Source organism: Taudactylus pleione, unplaced genomic scaffold (genome assembly GCF_031769625.1).
Source record: "Taudactylus pleione unplaced genomic scaffold, aTauple2 ptg000317l, whole genome shotgun sequence".
In the NCBI taxonomy this organism is placed as follows: Eukaryota; Metazoa; Chordata; class Amphibia; order Anura; family Myobatrachidae; genus Taudactylus; species Taudactylus pleione.
The window spans coordinates 5,687,491-5,704,091 of NW_028284718.1; the positions used below are offsets into that span (position 1 = coordinate 5,687,491).

General features: G+C 32.1%; 4 non-coding genes across 4 annotated transcripts; all 4 read left to right on the plus strand.

Moving 5' to 3' along the window:
- Positions 1-864: 864 nt before the first annotated feature.
- TRNAP-UGG (transfer RNA proline (anticodon UGG)) lies at positions 865-936 on the plus strand. The gene has a single exon. It is a non-coding gene; the product is annotated as a tRNA-Pro (tRNA).
- Positions 937-3,700: 2,764 nt separating this feature from the next.
- On the plus strand, positions 3,701-3,772 carry TRNAP-UGG (transfer RNA proline (anticodon UGG)). Its single transcript has one exon. It is a non-coding gene; the product is annotated as a tRNA-Pro (tRNA).
- A 9,349-nt stretch (positions 3,773-13,121) lies between these two features.
- Positions 13,122-13,193, plus strand: TRNAP-UGG (transfer RNA proline (anticodon UGG)). Its single transcript has one exon. It is a non-coding gene; the product is annotated as a tRNA-Pro (tRNA).
- Positions 13,194-15,957: 2,764 nt separating this feature from the next.
- On the plus strand, positions 15,958-16,029 carry TRNAP-UGG (transfer RNA proline (anticodon UGG)). Its single transcript has one exon. It is a non-coding gene; the product is annotated as a tRNA-Pro (tRNA).
- Positions 16,030-16,601: the final 572 nt, after the last annotated feature.

The following is a 16,601-nucleotide window of genomic DNA, read 5'->3' on the forward strand; positions in this document are numbered from 1 at the left end:
CAGATTGTTTGACATAGTTCCATTATCTTATTGAAGTCAATTTCCTGAGTAAAATCTTCAACTGAATATTATTTTTTAAAAACTCACAAAATAGATTGGATTTACTTATTTGCACAATTGAATTTTGTTTTTTGTCAAACTGCTAAAATTATTTGTAATTACTTACCTGCACATAGCATGTGACATGTCTTGGGTTTTATCCATCAGAAAAACTCTGCTGGGCATCATAAAACTTTGCACAGCAATTTCCAAGCAAGTATACTTAGAAAAATATTGACTATTAGGAAATATTTTATTTATTCTAATATTTCCACCTTGTATACATTAGTGACGGCTTTAAAATAATACAATTTTCACATAAAAACAGTTAAGAAATCAAAAAAAACATGCTTACTTGATGATTCTATGACTCTCACTTTGGGTGTGAGAGGTCCCGGGTTCAAATCCTGGATGAGCCCAACTTTGCAGATTCTTTGACATGGTTCCATTATTTTATTGAAGTCAATTTCCTGAGTGAATTTCAACTGAATGTTGTTTTTTCAAAACTCTCAAAATAGATTGGATTTACTTATTTGCACAATTGAATTTTGTATTTTGTCAAACTGCTAAAATTATTTGTAAATACTTATTTGCACATAGCATGTGACATGTCTTGGGTTTTATCCATCAGAAAAACTCTGCTGGGCATCATAAAACTTTGCACAGCAATTTCCAAGCAAGTATACTTAGAAAAATATTGACTATTAGGAAATATTTTATTTATGCTAATATTTCCTCCTTGTATACATTGGTGACGGCTTTAAAAGAATACCATTTTCACATACAAACAGTAAAGAAATCAAATAAACCGCACTTATATCAGTTGGCTCGTTAGTCTAGGGGTATGATTCTGGCTTTGGGTGCGAGAGGTCCCGGGTTCAAATCCCGGATGAGCCCTCTATTTCTTTTGTCACTGCACTTTCCAAATAAGCACACAAAGAAAACTATCAATAGAATCTTACGGAAACATTTTAGTTTTTCTAAAAATAAGAGCATACTTATTCAAATTTCAACTGTATTGTGGTATATTAGGAAAACTGCAGGTTCCCTACTGTCTAGATAGCTTTGAATGTTTTAAAAGAATAGTCTCATTTTGAAACACAAAAAGTTCAAAAATGAAATTGCAAGGTTTTCTTTTGCCTTTCTTCTGTGTCTGGAAGCATGATTTGTACATTGCATATGACAAGTCTTTAGCTTCGTCCATGAGAGAAGTCCAAACTCTGTAGGCACTCACAAATCTTGTCCCTGCACTTTTCCTATATGCATACTTAGAAAACTATCTACTGGACCATAAGGAAATATTTTATATATTCTACAAATTCATTTTTACATAAATGTATATGGTGTTTTTAAAAACAAAAAGCTATTTTCTTTAAATCAATTGAAAAATCAATAAAAAAAATGTTCAGGTAGGTGGCTTGTTGGTCTAGGGTTATGATTCTTGCTTAGGGTGTGAGAGGTCCCTGGTTCAAACCAAGGATGAGCCCAAATTTTCAGATTCTTTGACATAGTTCCATTATCTTATTGAAGTCAATTTCCTGAGTAAAATCTTCAACTGAATATTATTTTTTAAAAACTCACAAAATAGATTGGATTTACTTATTTGCACAATTGAATTTTGTTTTTTGTCAAACTGCTAAAATTATTTGTAAATACTTATTTGCACATAGCATGTGACATGTCTTGGGTTTTATCCATCAGAAAAACTCTGCGGGGCATCATAAAACTTTGCACAGCAATTTCCAAGCAAGTATACTTAGAAAAATATTGACTATTAGGAAACATTTTATTTATGCTAATATTTCCTCCTTGTATACATTAGTGACTGCTTTAAAAGAATACCATTTTCACATAAAATAGTTAAGAAATCAAATAAAGCAGACTTATTTCAGTTGGCTCGTTGGTCTAGGGGTATGATTATCGCTTTGGGTGCGAGAGGTCCTGGTTTCAAATCCCGGACGAGCCCTCTATTTCTTTTTTACGGTGCATCTCATGGTTTATATATATCTTATTTTCTCAATTGGCTAAGTCAATAGCATCAACTGAGTTTTGTTTTTGCCATACTCCCAATAGAATTTGTACATACTTATGAATCTTGCCTTCATCATTTTTCAATTGCCTTTCTTCTATTTATGCATGATTTACACATAGCTTTAGACAAGTCTTGGGTTTTATCGATCAGACAAGTCCAAACTCTGTAGCCATTTTTAAATCTTGTCACTGCACTTTCCAAATAAGCACACAAAGAAAACTATCAATAGAATCTTACGGAAACATTTTAGTTGTTCTAAAAATAAGAGCATACTTATTCAAATTTCAACTGTATTGTGGTATATTAGGAAAACTGCAGGTTTCCTACTGTCTAGATAGCTTTGAATGTTTTAAAAGAATAGTCTCATTTTGAAACACAAAAAGTTCAAAATGAAATTGCAAGGTTTTCTTTTGCCTTTCTTCTGTGTCTGGAAGCATGATTTGTACATTGCATATGACAAGTCTTTAGCTTCGTCCATGAGAGAAGTCCAAACTCTGTAGGCACTCACAAATCTTGTCCCTGCACTTTTCCTATATGCATACTTAGAAAACTATCTACTGGACCATAAGGAAATATTTTATATATTCTACAAATTCATTTTTACATAAATGTATATGGTGTTTTTAAAAACAAAAAGCTATTTTCTTTAAATCAATTGAAAAATCAATAAAAAAATGTTCAGGTAGGTGGCTTGTTGGTCTAGGGTTATGATTCTTGCTTCGGGTGTGAGAGGTCCCGGGTTCAAATCCTGGATGAGCCCAACTTTTCATATTCTTTGACATGGTTCCATTATCTTATTGAAGTCAATTTCCTGAGTGAATTTCAACTGAATGTTGTTTTTTCAAAACTCTCAAAATAGATTGGATTTACTTATTTGCACAATTGAATTTTGTTTTTTGTCAAACTGCTAAAATTATTTGTAATTACTTACCTGCACATAGCATGTGACATGTCTTGGGTTTTATCCATCAGAAAAACTATGCTGGGCATCATAAAACTTTGCACAGCAATTTCCAAGCAAGTATACTTAGAAAAATATTGACTATTAGGAAATATTTTATTTATGATAATATTTCCTCCTTGTATACATTAGTGACTGCTTTAAAATAATACAATTTTCACATAAAAACAGTTAAGAAATCAAATAAAACATGCTTACTTGATGATTCTATGACTCTCACTTTGGGTGTGAGAGGTCCCGAGTTCAAATCCTGGATGAGCCCAACTTTTCAGATTCTTTGACATGGTTCCATTATCTTATTGAAGTCAATTTCCTGAGTGAACTTCAACTGAATGTTGTTTATTCAAAACTCTCAAAATAGATTGGATTTACTTATTTGCACAATTGAATTTTGTATTTTGTCAAACTGCTAAAATTATTTGTAAATACTTATTTGCACATAGCATGTGACATGTCTTGGGTTTTATCCATCAGAAAAACTCTGCTGGGCATCATAAAACTTTGCACAGCAATTTCCAAGCAAGTATACTTAGAAAAATATTGACTATTAGGAAATATTTTATTTATGCTAATATTTCCTCCTTGTATACTTTAGTGACTGCTTTAAAAGAATACCATTTTCATATAAAAACAGTTAAGAAATCAAATAAACCACATTTATTTCAGTTGGCTCGTTGGTCTAGGGGTATGATTCTCGCTTTGGGTGCGAGAGGACCCGGGTTCAAATCCCGGACGAGCCCTCCATTTCTTTTGTCACTGCACTTTCCAAATAAGCACACAAAGAAAACTATCAATAGAATCTTACGGAAACATTTTAGTTGTTCTAAAAATAAGAGCATACTTATTCAAATTTCAACTGTATTGTGGTATATTAGGAAAACTGCAGGTTCCCTACTGTCTAGATAGCTTTGAATGTTTTAAAAGAATAGTCTCATTTTGAAACAGATCAAAATGAAATTGCAAGGTTTTCTTTTGCCTTTCTTCTGTGTCTGGAAGCATGATTTGTACATTGCATATGACAAGTCTTTAGCTTCATCCATGAGAGAAGTCCAAACTCTGTAGGCACTCACAAATCTTGTCCCTGCACTTTTCCTATATGCATACTTAGAAAACTATCTACTGGACCATAAGAAAATATTTTATTTATTCTACAAATTCATTTTTACATAAATGTATATGGTGTTTTTAAAAACAAAAAGCTATTTTCTTTAAATCAATTGAAAAATCAATAGAAAAATGTTCAGGTAGGTGGCTTGTTGGTCTAGGGTTATGATTCTTGTTTAGGGTGTGAGAGGTCCCAGGTTCAAATCATGAACGAGCCCACATTTTCAGATTCTTTGACATAGTTCCATTATCTTATTGAAGTCAATTTCCTGAGTAAAATCTTCAACTGAATATTATTTTTTAAAAACTGACAAAATAGATTGGATTTACTTATTTGCACAATTGAATTTTGTTTTTTGTCAAACTGCTAAAATTATTTGTAATTACTTACCTGCACATAGCATGTGACATGTCTTGGGTTTTATCCATCAGAAAAACTCTGCTGGGCATCATAAAACTTTGCACAGCAATTTCCAAGCAAGTATACTTAGAAAAATATTGACTATTAGGAAATATTTTATTTATTCTAATATTTCCACCTTGTATACATTAGTGACGGCTTTAAAATAATACAATTTTCACATAAAAACAGTTAAGAAGTCAAATAAAACATGCTTACTTGATGACTCTATGATTCTCACTTTGGGTGCGAGAGGTCACGGGTTCAAATCCCGGACGAGCCCAAATTTTTAGATTCTTTTACATGGTTCCATTATCTTATTGAAGTCAATTTCCAGAGTGAATTTCAACTGAATATTGTTTTTTCAAAACTCTCAAAATAGATTGGATTTACTTATTTGCAGAATTGATTTTTGTTTTTTGTCAAACTGCTAAAATTATTTGTAAGTACTTATCTGCACATAGCATGTGACATGTCTTGGGTTTTATCCATCAGAAAAACCCTGCGGGGCATCATAAAACTTTGCACAGCAATTTCCAAGCAAGTATACTTAGAAAAATATTGACTATTAGGAAACATTTTATTTATGATAATATTTCCTCCTTGTATACATTAGTGACTGCTTTAAAAGAATACCATTTTCACATAAAATAGTTAAGAAATCAAATAAAACAGACTTATTTCAGTTGGCTCGTTGATCTAGGGGTATGATTATCGCTTTGGGTGCGAGAGGTCCCGGGTTTCAAATCCCGAACGAGCCCTCTATTTCTTTTTTACGGTGCATCTCATGGTTTATATATATCTGATTTTCTCAATTGGCTAAGTCAATAGCATCAACTGAGTTTTGTTTTTGCCATACTCCCAATATAATTTGTACATACTTATGAATCTTGCCTTCATCATTTTTCAATTGCCTTTCTTCTATTTATGCATGATTTACACATAGCTTTTGACAAGTCTTGGGTTTTATCGATCAGACAAGTCCAAACTCTGTAGCCATTTTTAAATCTTGTCACTGCACTTTCCAAATAAGCACACAAAGAAAACTATCAATAGAATCTTACGGAAACATTTTAGTTGTTCTAAAAATAAGAGCATACTTATTCAAATTTCAACTGTATTGTGGTATATTAGGAAAACTGCAGGTTCCCCACTGTCTAGATAGCTTTGAATGTTTTAAAAGAATAGTCTCCTTTTGAAACACAAAAAGTTCAAAATGAAATTGCAAGGTTTTCTTTTGCCTTTCTTCTGTGTCTGGAAGCATGATTTGTACATTGCATATGACACGTCTTTAGCTTCATCCATGAGAGAAGTCCAAACTCTGTAGGCACTCACAAATCTTGTCCCTGCACTTTTCCTACATGCATACTTAGAAAACTATCTACTGGACCATAAGGAAATATTTTATTTATTCTACAAATTCATTTTTACATAAATGTATATGGTGTTTTTAAAAACAAAAAGCTATTTTCTTTAAATCAATTGAAAAATCAAAAGAAAAATGTTCAGGTAGGTGGCTTGTTGGTCTAGGGTTATGATTCTTGCTTAGGGTGTGAGAGGTCCCAGGTTCAAATCATGGACGAGCCCAAATTTTCTGATTCTTTGACATAGTTCCATTATCTTATTGAAGTCAATTTCCTGAGTAAAATCTTCAACTGAATATTAATTTTTAAAAACTCACAAAATAGATTGGATTTACTTATCTGCACAATTGAATTTTGTTTTTTGTCAAACTGCTAAAATTATTTGTAATTACTTACCTGCACATAGCATGTGACATGTCTTGGGTTTTATACATCAGAAAAACTATGCTGGGCATCATAAAACTTTGCACAGCAATTTCCAAGCAAGTAAACTTAGAAAAATATTGACTATTAGGAAATATTTTATTTATGATAATATTTCCTCCTTGTATACATTAGTGACTGCTTTAAAATAATACAATTTTCACATAAAAACAGTTAAGAAATCAAATAAAACATGCTTACTTGATGATTCTATGACTCTCACTTTGGGTGTGAGAGGTCCCGGGTTCAAATCCTGGATGAGCCCAACTTTTCAGATTCTTTGACATGGTTCCATTATCTTATTGAAGTCAATTTCCTGAGTGAATTTCAACTGAATGTTGTTTATTCAAAACTCTCAAAATAGATTGGATTTACTTATTTGCACAATTGAATTTTGTATTTTTTCAAACTGCTAAAATTATTTGTAAATACTTATTTGCACATAGCATGTGACATGTCTTGGGTTTTATCCATCAGAAAAACTCTGCTGGGCATCATATAACTCTGCACAGCAATTTCCAAGCAAGTATACTTAGAAAAATATTGACTATTAGGAAATATTTTATTTATGCTAATATTTCCTCCTTGTATACATTAGTGACTGCTTTAAAAGAATACCATTTTCACATAAAAACAGTTAAGAAATCAAATAAACCACATTTATTTCAGTTGGCTCGTTTGTCTAGGGGTATGATTCTCGCTTTGGGTGCGAGAGGTCCCGGCTTCAAATCCTGGACGAGCCCTCTATTTCTTTTGTCACTGCACTTTCCAAATAAGCACACAAAGAAAACTATCAATAGAATCTTACGGAAACATTTTAGTTGTTCTAAAAATAAGTGCATACTTATTCAAATTTCAACTGTATTGTGGTATATTAGCAAAACTGCAGGTTCCCTACTGTCTAGATAGCTTTGAATGTTTTAAAAGAATAGTCTCATTTTGAAACACAAAAAGTTCAAAAATGAAATTGCAAGGTTTTCTTTTGCCTTTCTTCTGTGTCTGGAAGCATGATTTGTACATTGCATATGACAAGTCTTTAGCTTCGTCCATGAGAGAAGTCCAAACTCTGTAGGCACTCACAAATCTTGTCCCTGCAATTTTCCTATATGCATACTTAGAAAACTATCTACTGGACCATAAGGAAATATTTTATTTATTCTAGAAATTCATTTTTACATAAATGTATATGGTGTTTTTAAAAACAAAAAGCTATTTTCTTTAAATCAATTGAAAAATCAATAGAAAAATGTTCAGGTAGGTGGCTTGTTGGTCTAGGGTTATGATTCTTTCTTAGGGTGTGAGAGGTCCCAGGTTCAAATCATGAACGAGCCCAAATTTTCAGATTCTTTGACATAGTTCCATTATCTTATTGAAGTCAATTTCCTGAGTAAAATCTTCAACTGAATATTATTTTTTAAAAACTCACAAAATAGATTGGATTTACTTATTTGCACAATTGAATTTTGTTTTTTGTCAAACTGCTAAAATTATTTGTAATTACTTACCTGCACATAGCATGTGACATGTCTTGGGTTTTATCCATCAGAAAAACTCTGCTGGGCATCATAAAACTTTGCACAGCAATTTCCAAGCAAGTATACTTAGAAAAATATTGACTATTAGGAAATATTTTATTTATGATAATATTTCCTCCTTGTATACATTAGTGGCGGCTTTAAAATAATACAATTTTCACATAAAAACAGTTAAGAAATCAAATAAAACATGCTTACTTGATGATTCTATGACTCTCACTTTGGGTGTGAGAGGTCCCGGGTTCAAATTCTGGATGAGCCCAACTTTTCAGATTCTTTGACATGGTTCCATTATCTTATTGAAGTCAATTTCCTGAGTGAATTTCAACTGAATGTTGTTTATTCAAAACTCTCAAAATAGATTGGATTTACTTATTTGCACAATTGAATTTTGTATTTTGTCAAACTGCTAAAATTATTTGTAAATACTTATTTGCACATAGCATGTGACATGTCTTGGGTTTTATCCATCAGAAAAACTCTGCTGGGCATCATAAAACTTTGCACAGCATTTTCCAAGCAAGTATACTTAGAAAAATATTGACTATTAGGAAATATTTTATTTATGCTAATATTTCCTCCTTGTATACATTAGTGACTGCTTTAAAAGAATACCATTTTCACATAAAAACAGTTAAGAAATCAAATAAACCACACTTATTTCAGTTGGCTTGTTGGTCTAGGGGTATGATTCTCGCTTTGGGTGCGAGAGGTCCCGGCTTCAAATCCTGGACGAGCCCTCTATTTCTTTTGTCACTGCACTTTCCAAATAAGCACACAAAGAAAACTATCAATAGAATCTTACGGAAACATTTTAGTTGTTCTAAAAATAAGTGCATACTTATTCAAATTTCAACTGTATTGTGGTATATTAGGAAAACTGCAGGTTCCCTACTGTCTAGATAGCTTTGAATGTTTTAAAAGAATAGTCTCATTTTGAAACACAAAAAGTTCAAAAATGAAATTGCAAGGTTTTCTTTTGCCTTTCTTCTGTGTCTGGAAGCATGATTTGTACATTGCATATGACAAGTCTTTAGCTTCGTCCATGAGAGAAGTCCAAACTCTGTAGGCACTCACAAATCTTGTCCCTGCAATTTTCCTATATGCATACTTAGAAAACTATCTACTGGACCATAAGGAAATATTTTATTTATTCTAGAAATTCATTTTTACATAAATGTATATGGTGTTTTTAAAAACAAAAAGCTATTTTCTTTAAATCAATTGAAAAATCAATAGAAAAATGTTCAGGTAGGTGGCTTGTTGGTCTAGGGTTATGATTCTTTCTTAGGGTGTGAGAGGTCCCAGGTTCAAATCATGAACGAGCCCAAATTTTCAGATTCTTTGACATAGTTCCATTATCTTATTGAAGTCAATTTCCTGAGTAAAATCTTCAACTGAATATTATTTTTTAAAAACTCACAAAATAGATTGGATTTACTTATTTGCACAATTGAATTTTGTTTTTTGTCAAACTGCTAAAATTATTTGTAATTACTTACCTGCACATAGCATGTGACATGTCTTGGGTTTTATCCATCAGAAAAACTCTGCTGGGCATCATAAAACTTTGCACAGCAATTTCCAAGCAAGTATACTTAGAAAAATATTGACTATTAGGAAATATTTTATTTATGATAATATTTCCTCCTTGTATACATTAGTGGCGGCTTTAAAATAATACAATTTTCACATAAAAACAGTTAAGAAATCAAATAAAACATGCTTACTTGATGATTCTATGACTCTCACTTTGGGTGTGAGAGGGTCCCGGGTTCAAATCCTGGATGAGCCCAACTTTTCAGATTCTTTGACATGGTTCCATTATCTTATTGAAGTCAATTTCCTGAGTGAATTTCAACTGAATGTTGTTTATTCAAAACTCTCAAAATAGATTGGATTTACTTATTTGCACAATTGAATTTTGTATTTTGTCAAACTGCTAAAATTATTTGTAAATACTTATTTGCACATAGCATGTGACATGTCTTGGGTTTTATCCATCAGAAAAACTCTGCTGGGAATCATAAAACTTTGCACAGCATTTTCCAAGCAAGTATACTTAGAAAAATATTGACTATTAGGAAATATTTTATTTATGCTAATATTTCCTCCTTGTATACATTAGTGACTGCTTTAAAAGAATACCATTTTCACATAAAAACAGTTAAGAAATCAAATAAACCACATTTATTTCAGTTGGCTCGTTGGTCTAGGGGTATGATTCTCGCTTTGGGTGCGAGAGATCCCGGGTTCAAATCCCGTATGAGACCTCAATTTCTTTTGTCACTGCACTTTCCAAATAAGCACACAAAGAAAACTATCAATAGAATCTTACGGAAACATTTTAGTTGTTCTAAAAATAAGAGCATACTTATTCAAATTTCAACTGTATTGTGGTATATTAGGAAAACTGCAGGTTCCCTACTGTCTAGATAGCTTTGAATGTTTCAAAGAATAGTCTCATTTTGAAACACAAAAAGTTCAAAAATGAAATTGCAAGGTTTTCTTTTGCCTTTCTTCTGTGTCTGGAAGCATGATTTGTACATTGCATATGACAAGTCTTTAGCTTCGTCCATGAGAGAAGTCCAAACTCTGAAGGCACTCACAAATCTTGTCCCTGCACTTTTCCTATATGCATACTTCGAAAACTATCTACTGGACCATAAGGAAATATTTTATATATTCTACAAATTCATTTTTACATAAATGTATATGGTGTTTTTAAAAACAAATAGCTATTTTCTTTAAATCAATTGAAAAATCAATAGAAAAAAGTTCAGGTAGGTGGCTTGTTGGTCTAGGGTTATGATTCTTGCTTAGGGTTTGAGAGGTCCAAGGTTCAAATCATGAACGAGCCCAAATTTTCAGATTGTTTGACATAGTTCCATTATCTTATTGAAGTCAATTTCCTGAGTAAAATCTTCAACTGAATATTATTTTTTAAAAACTCACAAAATAGATTGGATTTACTTATTTGCACAATTGAATTTTGTTTTTTGTCAAACTGCTAAAATTATTTGTAATTACTTACCTGCACATAGCATGTGACATGTCTTGGGTTTTATCCATCAGAAAAACTCTGCTGGGCATCATAAAACTTTGCACAGCAATTTCCAAGTAAGTATACTTAGAAAAATATTGACTATTAGGAAATATTTTATTTATGATAATATTTCCTCCTTGTATACATTAGTGGCGGCTTTAAAATAATACAATTTTCACATAAAAACAGTTAAGAAATCAAATAAAACATGCTTACTTGATGATTCTATGACTCTCACTTTGGGTGTGAGAGGTCCCGGGTTCAAATCCTGGATGAGAGCAAATTTTCAGATTCTTTGACATGGTTCCATTATCTTATTGAAGTCAATTTCCTGAGTGAATTTCAACTGAATGTTGTTTATTCAAAACTCTCAAAATAGATTGGATTTACTTATTTGCACAATTGAATTTTGTATTTTGTCAAACTGCTAAAATTATTTGTAAATACTTATTTGCACATAGCATGTGACATGTCTTGGGTTTTATCCATCAGAAAAACTCTGCTGGGCATCATAAAACTTTGCACAGCATTTTCCAAGCAAGTATACTTAGAAAAATATTGACTATTAGGAAATATTTAATTTATGCTAATATTTCCTCCTTGTATACATTAGTGACTGCTTTAAAAGAATACCATTTTCACATAAAAACAGTTAAGAAATCAAATAAACCACATTTATTTCAGTTGGCTCGTTGGTCTAGGGGTATGATTCTCGCTTTGGGTGCGAGAGATCCCGGGTTCAAATCCCGTATGAGACCTCAATTTCTTTTGTCACTGCACTTTCCAAATAAGCACACAAAGAAAACTATCAATAGAATCTTACGGAAACATTTTAGTTGTTCTAAAAATAAGAGCATACTTATTCAAATTTCAACTGTATTGTGGTATATTAGGAAAACTGCAGGTTCCCTACTGTCTAGATAGCTTTGAATGTTTCAAAGAATAGTCTCATTTTGAAACACAAAAAGTTCAAAAATGAAATTGCAAGGTTTTCTTTTGCCTTTCTTCTGTGTCTGGAAGCATGATTTGTACATTGCATATGACAAGTCTTTAGCTTCGTCCATGAGAGAAGTCCAAACTCTGAAGGCACTCACAAATCTTGTCCCTGCACTTTTCCTATATGCATACTTCGAAAACTATCTACTGGACCATAAGGAAATATTTTATATATTCTACAAATTCATTTTTACATAAATGTATATGGTGTTTTTAAAAACAAATAGCTATTTTCTTTAAATCAATTGAAAAATCAATAGAAAAATGTTCAGGTAGGTGGCTTGTTGGTCTAGGGTTATGATTCTTGCTTAGGGTTTGAGAGGTCCCAGGTTCAAATCATGAACGAGCCCAAATTTTCAGATTGTTTGACATAGTTCCATTATCTTATTGAAGTCAATTTCCTGAGTAAAATCTTCAACTGAATATTATTTTTTAAAAACTGACAAAATAGATTGGATTTACTTATTTGCACAATTGAATTTTGTTTTTTGTCAAACTGCTAAAATTATTTGTAATTACTTACCTGCACATAGCATGTGACATGTCTTGGGTTTTATCCATCAGAAAAACTCTGCTGGGCATCATAAAACTTTGCACAGCAATTTCCAAGCAAGTATACTTAGAAAAATATTGACTATTAGGAAATATTTTATTTATTCTAATATTTCCACCTTGTATACATTAGTGACGGCTTTAAAATAATACAATTTTCACATAAAAACAGTTAAGAAATCAAAAAAAACATGCTTACTTGATGATTCTATGACTCTCACTTTGGGTGTGAGAGGTCCCGGGTTCAAATCCTGGATGAGCCCAACTTTGCAGATTCTTTGACATGGTTCCATTATCTTATTGAAGTCAATTTCCTGAGTGAATTTCAACTGAATGTTGTTTTTTCAAAACTCTCAAAATAGATTGGATTTACTTATTTGCACAATTGAATTTTGTATTTTGTCAAACTGCTAAAATTATTTGTAAATACTTATTTGCACATAGCATGTGACATGTCTTGGGTTTTATCCATCAGAAAAACTCTGCTGGGCATCATAAAACTTTGCACAGCAATTTCCAAGCAAGTATACTTAGAAAAATATTGACTATTAGGAAATATTTTATTTATGCTAATATTTCCTCCTTGTATACATTGGTGACGGCTTTAAAAGAATACCATTTTCACATACAAACAGTAAAGAAATCAAATAAACCACACTTATATCAGTTGGCTCGTTAGTCTAGGGGTATGATTCTGGCTTTGGGTGCGAGAGGTCCCGGGTTCAAATCCCGGATGAGCCCTCTATTTCTTTTGTCACTGCACTTTCCAAATAAGCACACAAAGAAAACTATCAATAGAATCTTACGGAAACATTTTAGTTTTTCTAAAAATAAGAGCATACTTATTCAAATTTCAACTGTATTGTGGTATATTAGGAAAACTGCAGGTTCCCTACTGTCTAGATAGCTTTGAATGTTTTAAAAGAATAGTCTCATTTTGAAACACAAAAAGTTCAAAAATGAAATTGCAAGGTTTTCTTTTGCCTTTCTTCTGTGTCTGGAAGCATGATTTGTACATTGCATATGACAAGTCTTTAGCTTCGTCCATGAGAGAAGTCCAAACTCTGTAGGCACTCACAAATCTTGTCCCTGCACTTTTCCTATATGCATACTTAGAAAACTATCTACTGGACCATAAGGAAATATTTTATATATTCTACAAATTCATTTTTACATAAATGTATATGGTGTTTTTAAAAACAAAAAGCTATTTTCTTTAAATCAATTGAAAAATCAATAAAAAAAATGTTCAGGTAGGTGGCTTGTTGGTCTAGGGTTATGATTCTTGCATAGGGTGTGAGAGGTCCCTGGTTCAAACCAAGGATGAGCCCAAATTTTCAGATTCTTTGACATAGTTCCATTATCTTATTGAAGTCAATTTCCTGAGTAAAATCTTCAACTGAATATTATTTTTTAAAAACTCACAAAATAGATTGGATTTACTTATTTGCACAATTGAATTTTGTTTTTTGTCAAACTGCTAAAATTATTTGTAAATACTTATTTGCACATAGCATGTGACATGTCTTGGGTTTTATCCATCAGAAAAACTCTGCGGGGCATCATAAAACTTTGCACAGCAATTTCCAAGCAAGTATACTTAGAAAAATATTGACTATTAGGAAACATTTTATTTATGCTAATATTTCCTCCTTGTATACATTAGTGACTGCTTTAAAAGAATACCATTTTCACATAAAATAGTTAAGAAATCAAATAAAGCAGACTTATTTCAGTTGGCTCGTTGGTCTAGGGGTATGATTATCGCTTTGGGTGCGAGAGGTCCTGGTTTCAAATCCCGGACGAGCCCTCTATTTCTTTTTTACGGTGCATCTCATGGTTTATATATATCTTATTTTCTCAATTGGCTAAGTCAATAGCATCAACTGAGTTTTGTTTTTGCCATACTCCCAATAGAATTTGTACATACTTATGAATCTTGCCTTCATCATTTTTCAATTGCCTTTCTTCTATTTATGCATGATTTACACATAGCTTTAGACAAGTCTTGGGTTTTATCGATCAGACAAGTCCAAACTCTGTAGCCATTTTTAAATCTTGTCACTGCACTTTCCAAATAAGCACACAAAGAAAACTATCAATAGAATCTTACGGAAACATTTTAGTTGTTCTAAAAATAAGAGCATACTTATTCAAATTTCAACTGTATTGTGGTATATTAGGAAAACTGCAGGTTTCCTACTGTCTAGATAGCTTTGAATGTTTTAAAAGAATAGTCTCATTTTGAAACACAAAAAGTTCAAAATGAAATTGCAAGGTTTTCTTTTGCCTTTCTTCTGTGTCTGGAAGCATGATTTGTACATTGCATATGACAAGTCTTTAGCTTCGTCCATGAGAGAAGTCCAAACTCTGTAGGCACTCACAAATCTTGTCCCTGCACTTTTCCTATATGCATACTTAGAAAACTATCTACTGGACCATAAGGAAATATTTTATATATTCTACAAATTCATTTTTACATAAATGTATATGGTGTTTTTAAAAACAAAAAGCTATTTTCTTTAAATCAATTGAAAAATCAATAAAAAAATGTTCAGGTAGGTGGCTTGTTGGTCTAGGGTTATGATTCTTGCTTCGGGTGTGAGAGGTCCCGGGTTCAAATCCTGGATGAGCCCAACTTTTCATATTCTTTGACATGGTTCCATTATCTTATTGAAGTCAATTTCCTGAGTGAATTTCAACTGAATGTTGTTTTTTCAAAACTCTCAAAATAGATTGGATTTACTTATTTGCACAATTGAATTTTGTTTTTTGTCAAACTGCTAAAATTATTTGTAATTACTTACCTGCACATAGCATGTGACATGTCTTGGGTTTTATCCATCAGAAAAACTATGCTGGGCATCATAAAACTTTGCACAGCAATTTCCAAGCAAGTATACTTAGAAAAATATTGACTATTAGGAAATATTTTATTTATGATAATATTTCCTCCTTGTATACATTAGTGACTGCTTTAAAATAATACAATTTTCACATAAAAACAGTTAAGAAATCAAATAAAACATGCTTACTTGATGATTCTATGACTCTCACTTTGGGTGTGAGAGGTCCCGAGTTCAAATCCTGGATGAGCCCAACTTTTCAGATTCTTTGACATGGTTCCATTATCTTATTGAAGTCAATTTCCTGAGTGAACTTCAACTGAATGTTGTTTATTCAAAACTCTCAAAATAGATTGGATTTACTTATTTGCACAATTGAATTTTGTATTTTGTCAAACTGCTAAAATTATTTGTAAATACTTATTTGCACATAGCATGTGACATGTCTTGGGTTTTATCCATCAGAAAAACTCTGCTGGGCATCATAAAACTTTGCACAGCAATTTCCAAGCAAGTATACTTAGAAAAATATTGACTATTAGGAAATATTTTATTTATGCTAATATTTCCTCCTTGTATACTTTAGTGACTGCTTTAAAAGAATACCATTTTCATATAAAAACAGTTAAGAAATCAAATAAACCACATTTATTTCAGTTGGCTCGTTGGTCTAGGGGTATGATTCTCGCTTTGGGTGCGAGAGGACCCGGGTTCAAATCCCGGACGAGCCCTCCATTTCTTTTGTCACTGCACTTTCCAAATAAGCACACAAAGAAAACTATCAATAGAATCTTACGGAAACATTTTAGTTGTTCTAAAAATAAGAGCATACTTATTCAAATTTCAACTGTATTGTGGTATATTAGGAAAACTGCAGGTTCCCTACTGTCTAGATAGCTTTGAATGTTTTAAAAGAATAGTCTCATTTTGAAACACAAAAAGTTCAAAAATGAAATTGCAAGGTTTTCTTTTGCCTTTCTTCTGTGTCTGGAAGCATGATTTGTACATTGCATATGACAAGTCTTTAGCTTCGTCCATGAGAGAAGTCCAAACTCTGTAGGCACTCACAAATCTTGTCCCTGCAATTTTCCTATATGCATACTTAGAAAACTATCTACTGGACCATAAGGAAATATTTTATTTATTCTAGAAATTCATTTTTACATAAATGTATATGGTGTTTTTAAAAACAAAAAGCTATTTTCTTTAAATCAATTGAAAAATCAATAGAAAAATGTTCAGGTAGGTGGCTTGTTGGTCTAGGGTTATGATTCTTTCTTAGGGTGTGAGAGGTCCCAGGTTC